Source organism: Ranitomeya variabilis, chromosome 1 (genome assembly GCF_051348905.1).
Source record: "Ranitomeya variabilis isolate aRanVar5 chromosome 1, aRanVar5.hap1, whole genome shotgun sequence".
NCBI lineage: Eukaryota > Metazoa > Chordata > Amphibia > Anura > Dendrobatidae > Ranitomeya > Ranitomeya variabilis.
Window position 1 is genome coordinate 1,167,197,718 of NC_135232.1, and position 6,000 is coordinate 1,167,203,717.

General features: G+C 42.9%; 1 protein-coding gene across 1 annotated transcript in view; it reads right to left on the bottom strand.

The window, feature by feature from the left end:
- The window catches only part of LOC143793334 (interleukin-12 subunit beta-like), a 71,298-nt gene extending 66,287 nt beyond the window's left edge, over positions 1 to 5,011 (bottom strand). Inside the window, exon 1 of the mRNA XM_077280218.1 lies at positions 4,900 to 5,011. The gene's annotated coding sequence lies outside the window, so the exon portion shown is untranslated. The remainder of the gene's footprint in view (positions 1 to 4,899) is intronic.
- Between the last annotated feature and the right edge of the window lie 989 nt (positions 5,012 to 6,000).

The following is a 6,000-nucleotide window of genomic DNA, read 5'->3' on the forward strand; positions in this document are numbered from 1 at the left end:
CATGGAGAAGGGGATGTAGAGTCTGAAAGCAAGGACCTCAAAAGAAGGGAAGACAAGTGAGGGTACTTGGGGGATAACCTGAAAGGTACATTTGGGTGATAGGAGCAGACCAGCGCCTCCACCTGCTCTGTCAAATCCTTTTTTTCTGCTTTTGGTTTCCCTTGCATACCTTTAATATATTTAAAAGAGTGTGGCTAAGGGTCATATACAGCCATCCACCTCTCCAGTCACCGTCGTGCTCTTTTTTGTTAAAAAAAAAAAAAAAAAAAGAGGGTAGTGCCCATGTTTGGATTTAAGCGAGATTAATGCAATCATGGCTCGCAATCCTTATCCATTTACTCCTTAAAATTTGGTAATGCCTTTCGGGTTAACTAATGCTTCGGCAGTCTTTCAAAATTTCGTAAATGACATTTTTTGCTCTTTGGTGGATAGATTAGTGGTAATTTTCCTGGATGATATTTTGCTTTACGTGCATACTCAGTAGCAGCATCGTGAACATCTCAGACAGGTTCTCCCGATCCTATGTGATAACCATGTATTTGCTAAACTAAAGAAATTTCAATATGAGGTACAGCAGGTCCAGTTCTTAGGACTTTTAGTTTCTGCATCAGGGTTTCGGATGGACCCCGTTAAGGTGCAAGTGGTCCTTGATTGTGTTCAATCAACTAACCTGAAAGTGTTGTAGAGATTTCTGATACAGGAAAGATATATATCTTGGTACCGTGTTAGTAAAGATTTCTGGGCTTTGCAAATTATTGGAAGCTCATTAAAAACTTTTCGGTCATAGCCAAACAGACATGACTAAGAGCAGAACAGATTTATCTTCTTGGTCAATCAAGACAGCTTTCTCCAGGGCTCTTGTTCTCATTCAACCTGAAGTCGATCTCTGCTTCTGTGTTGAGGTAGATGCTAGTGGGATGGGAGCCATTCTTTCGCAAAAACAGAATGGGTATCTACACTCTTGTGCTTTCACTCCCATAAGTTCTCTCTAATTATGACATAGGTCGCCGAGAGTTTCTGGTGGTTAAAAGAGCTTTTGAGGAATGGAGACACTGGTTGAGGAGGCGAGACATAAGGAGACGGTCTTTACTGATTATAATGCTGCTAAGTGCTTAAACACCAGACAGGTTCGGTGGGCTTTTTTTGCCCAGATTGATTTTACTGTGACTTATCTCCTCGGATCTAAGCATGTTAAGGCTAAAGGTACCGTCACACTCAGCGACGCTGCGGCGATATAGACAACGAGCCGACCCAAACTAGATCGCTGGAGCGTCGCTGTTTAGGTCGCTGTAGAGACGTCAAACACAGCAACTCCAGAACAATGCAGGAGCGATCCAGTGACGTAACGGCGACTCACTTCTCATTCTCGCTGGTTGTTAGCTCCATGTCAAACAGCCGGAGTGTACCGACTGGCTAGAAGGAGACGCTGCGATGCCCCCTATGCTCGTTGCTGGCGTCGTTGCTTTTGATGTCAAACATGACAATACACAACGACCTGGCGACAAAATAAAGTTCTGGACTTCTAGCTCCGACCAGCGATGGCACAGCAGGATCCAGATCGCTGCTGTGTGTCAAACACAATGAGATCGCTATCCAGGACGCTGCAACGTCACGGATTGTTGTCGTTCTCTTTGCAAAGTTGCTGAGTGTGACGGTACCTTTAAGCTTTATCTCATAGCTTTCTCCCTGAATTGAGGGAGGAAAATCCAGTAAAGATTCTTATTGAGGGGTGGTGGTATTTTTTCTAAGGGTAGATCTCAGGCAGCGCATTCAGGATGCTCGGGACACTGCACCAGAAGATTTACCTATGAACAAGCTTTATATACCATCCTCTTCATGCACAGACATTCTTAATGTAGTACATGATTCAGTCTTATCCGGGCACCCGGGTTCTTCTGCCACTCGGTGATCTCTTTCTAGGTCTTTAAAGAGGCAGAATGCTCATAAGGATTTTGAAGAATATGTAAATGCAGAGTCTGTGCCATGGCCAGTGGGTTATCTCTTGCCTAAAGAGATCCTTCACAGCCCTGAACTCATTCTCACTGATTTTCCTGAATCTGGTAGTATTACAGTCATGTGGGTGGTAGTGGACAGTTTTAGCAAAATGGTTCATTTGGTTTCCTCTTCAAAAATTGACGACTGCCAGGAGTTTTAGCAACTTTATTCATTTCTAATAGTTGAATTGCATGATGTTACAAAAAGCATTATTTCTAATAGAGGGGTTCAATTTCTTGCTAGTTTTTGGGGTAGTTTTTGCTCCACTTGGGTATCAAGCTGTCTTTTTCCTCATGTTATCATTCCGAGACTAATGGACAAACAGAAAGGATGAACTAAGAGGTAGAGCAGTATTTGAGATCTTTGTTTCTTCTAATGAGCCAGACTGGGTGGAGTTTCTGCCCCTTGAAGAGTTTGCTCCTAATAAACATACCTCTATGGGATCTTGCCTTTTATTTGCTGTGGGGGTTTTCATCCAGTGTTTGGGAAGTATTCTGGGTTACAATTCTCTCTGCCAGAAGAGGAGAGATTTTCTTCCTAATTAATTAAGGTCGAGAAGGAGGTGAAAATGAGTCTTTTGGTAGCTAGTGACCAGGCCAAGAGAGGTGCTGCTGACCTGTCAGCAGTCTGCATTATGAATATCTAATCAGAGCACCACATGAAGCCCCACCCACAGCCCCGCCCCAGAGCACGAGCATATCATTAACTCAAAACTGAAAATAAAGATTACACAACAACCACAAGACGGATTTCATCACCAGGTATCATTGTAATCAGTATAACCGTGCCGACCTGACACTGTCTGTAGATTACTCGGCACAATCCTGGTTCCCTTTAAAGGAAGTTTGCGCCTAAAATTTGTAGGTCCTTATAAAATTATTACAATTTTGACGTACACATGTGATGGTTAGATTACAATGTTCGCTTGCCTGGAAGGATCAATAAATCCTTCCACTCTTACCTTTTGGAAAAATTGGAGGGGCTCCTGGTCCCAAATATGTAATTGAGATGGATTTGGAGGAGGATCTGGAGTATGAGCTTGAGGAAGTTCTTGGAGTCAGATGGGCCAGGTGGCTTCTACATTATCTCATTAAGAGGAAATACTATGTCCTGAGGAAAACTCCTGGGTTGATTCACAGGATCTCATGCTGATTGCTTGGTGAGGGAATTCCATTGGCGACATCTGAGGCTTCTGAGGGTCTGGTGGCCCCTCGTTGAGAGGGCAGTGCTGTCATGCCTTCAGATTGGGGATTCAATCAGGTGACCTGTTGCTCCGTAGTCAGATGTCCTGTCCGCTAAACTATTACCCTTTTCTTTCTTGTCTTTATGCTGATGGTTACTATTGCCTTTATTTTTGCTTTTTAGGTTTGCTCCCCTTCATGTGTTTCCATTTCCCTGTTTTGCTGCCCTTTCACATTCTGGGATAGGCTATATGTATTTCCCTTCACTACACTTCCTTGCTGGCTATACCTCAAAGTGGATTAGTGCTAAAGAATTCCAGCTCTTCAGCTAAAAAATTTTCCCTGCTAGGCAAATATCATTTGTATTTCTGCTGTGTGTTCGTTTATCTTTCTTCACAGCTCCTTTCCTTTCTCCTCAGGTTGGTGGAAGATTATTCTTCTTTAAATTGTTTACCTTAGTTCTCCTTATTTCCCCTTTGTGCACGTGCTGTAAGTTGCCTTTAGGCTGCGGTCACACCTAACATATCAAAATATGGTCCGTTTTTTATGGCCAAGATAGGTAGAAAATTTCCTGAACAGTGATCCGTATTCAATGCGAGGATGCGATTAATTCCCCAGTTTTTACAGCCAGGGGCGGCTGCATTAGCAGGCTCATGGTTGTAAAATTATTTAACCTCTTCAGATGGATTTACATTGTGGGACATGACTGTATGGCAGACAGGTATGGAATATTGTTGTTTTTATTTTTCCTTTTTTTTTCAGAAGATCGAGGGTCGTCAGTTGGATTGAGAGAACAATAAAGATATTAAAACCCCATGTGTTTATTTAACCCTTTATTACTATTGGATTAATAATGGATAGGTGTCTTATTGACATCTCTCCATTATTAACCAGGCTTAATGTCACCTTACATTAGCAAGGTGACATTAACCCTTTATTATCCCATATCCCACCGCTACAGGGCAGTGGGAAGAGAGAGGCAAAGTGCCAGAATAGGGGCATCTTAGGGGCCAATATCCATGGTCCCTCTCTAAATATAACAGGTATGAATAAGACGCATGGTACCTATTATTTACTGTCGTTAACCCATTTCATGCGTCAACCGGATTACCAGACCTATCATCAAATATCAACAAGACCACAGAAAAAGAAACAATGATCAAAAGGTGAGTTTTCATCAAAAATCTGTATGAATTTATTAAATTTCAAAGTTTAAAACACAAATCACCAATTATGGAAGAAGGTGAAATAGAACAGCCTGTTCACATTGTGTAGTACATAGTAAGTGATGCCATCGTCTGGACCCACAGTTTTCTTAGGTGATATAACAATTGGGTAATGCTAAAAAAATATATATACTGCTCACAGCCACAATTATAGATTGTTCAAACCAGTGTAACCTATCAGTGTAATACACACAATTGCATAGCCTTAATCATTTGCCACGTGATATGCTGTCTCCAAAAATCACAGCTCAAGCATTGACAGGTATCACATCCCTATATATATATATATATATATATATATATATATATATATATATATATATATATATCAGCTAGATGTAAACACTACAATAACCCCCGTAAAAGAAAGAGAACCATGCCCAACAGGGACTGTCAATAACTCGCATGTCTTTACTTTTTAATGGTCACCGGAGATATGGGGACTAAACAGGAATCCAGGCGAGACCGTCTGCCTCGTCGCGCATTTCAGACCTCACCTTTCTCAAGGGGCCTGACGAGACTGGTATCAGTCCTTCTTAAATACTGCATGGACACAAGCAGTGTACCGTGCTCACCGGAAGTTGCGCTCCTGGTCCGGAAGTGATGCGCCCCGTTGCCGAGGCAACCACCACAACAACCAGTGCCGGCGTCACACAGCGGGGAAGCCAGCTAACTCCACCCCCGTGTAAAGATGGTGCTCATATGGCAGGCGCTAGTGTAACAGAAAGTGCCCGAATGCTTGGCGTGTCAAGAGATACTGTCTCCCAAGTAATGACTGCATTTGAAAGAGAATGAAAAACGTCCGCAGCAAAGCACAGGTCCGGCCGAAAGTCAAAGTTGACAGAGAGACCATCAGACTCTAAAGGGAATTGTGAGAAAGGATCGCAAGACCACAGCTCCGAAAATCACTGCTGAGCTCAATGAACACCTACAGAACCCAGTTTCCACGAAAAAACTGTTCATCGAGAGCTGCACAAATCTGGATTCCACGGAAGAGCTGCAATTAGAAAACCGCTGCTCTCAATGACAAATGTTTCCAAGCGTTTAGAGTGGTGTAGAAACCTCCAGAATTGGCCCCTCGAGCAGTGGAAACATGTGATGTTGTCAGACGAATCATCGTTTACCCTATTTCCGGCCGAGTGTACGTTTGGAGACAGCCGAAGGAAGCATTCCATCCAGACTGCCTTCTCCCAACCATAAAACATGGTGGAGGTTCTGTGATGATCTGGGGTGCTATTTCATGGAGATCCGCCGGGCCAATGATATCCCTTCATGGAAGAATTAACAGCCGAGATTATTTAGGCATTTTGTGCATCCATTGGTTCAAGCATTGTTCCCGGAGGAGAACTCCATCTTTCAGGATGATAATGCACCAATTCATACAGCTAGAATCGTTAAAGCATGGCACGAGGAACATTCTAGTGAAGCATCTCATCTGGCCCCGACAATCCCCAGACCTCAACATTATTGAGCATTTATGGTCGATTTTAGAGATTCAAGTCAATTTCCGCCGCCATCGTTGCTCAAAGAACTGGAGGGTGTTTTAACTGCAGAATGGGCTAAAATTCCTTTGGAAACAATTCACACCTTGTATGAAT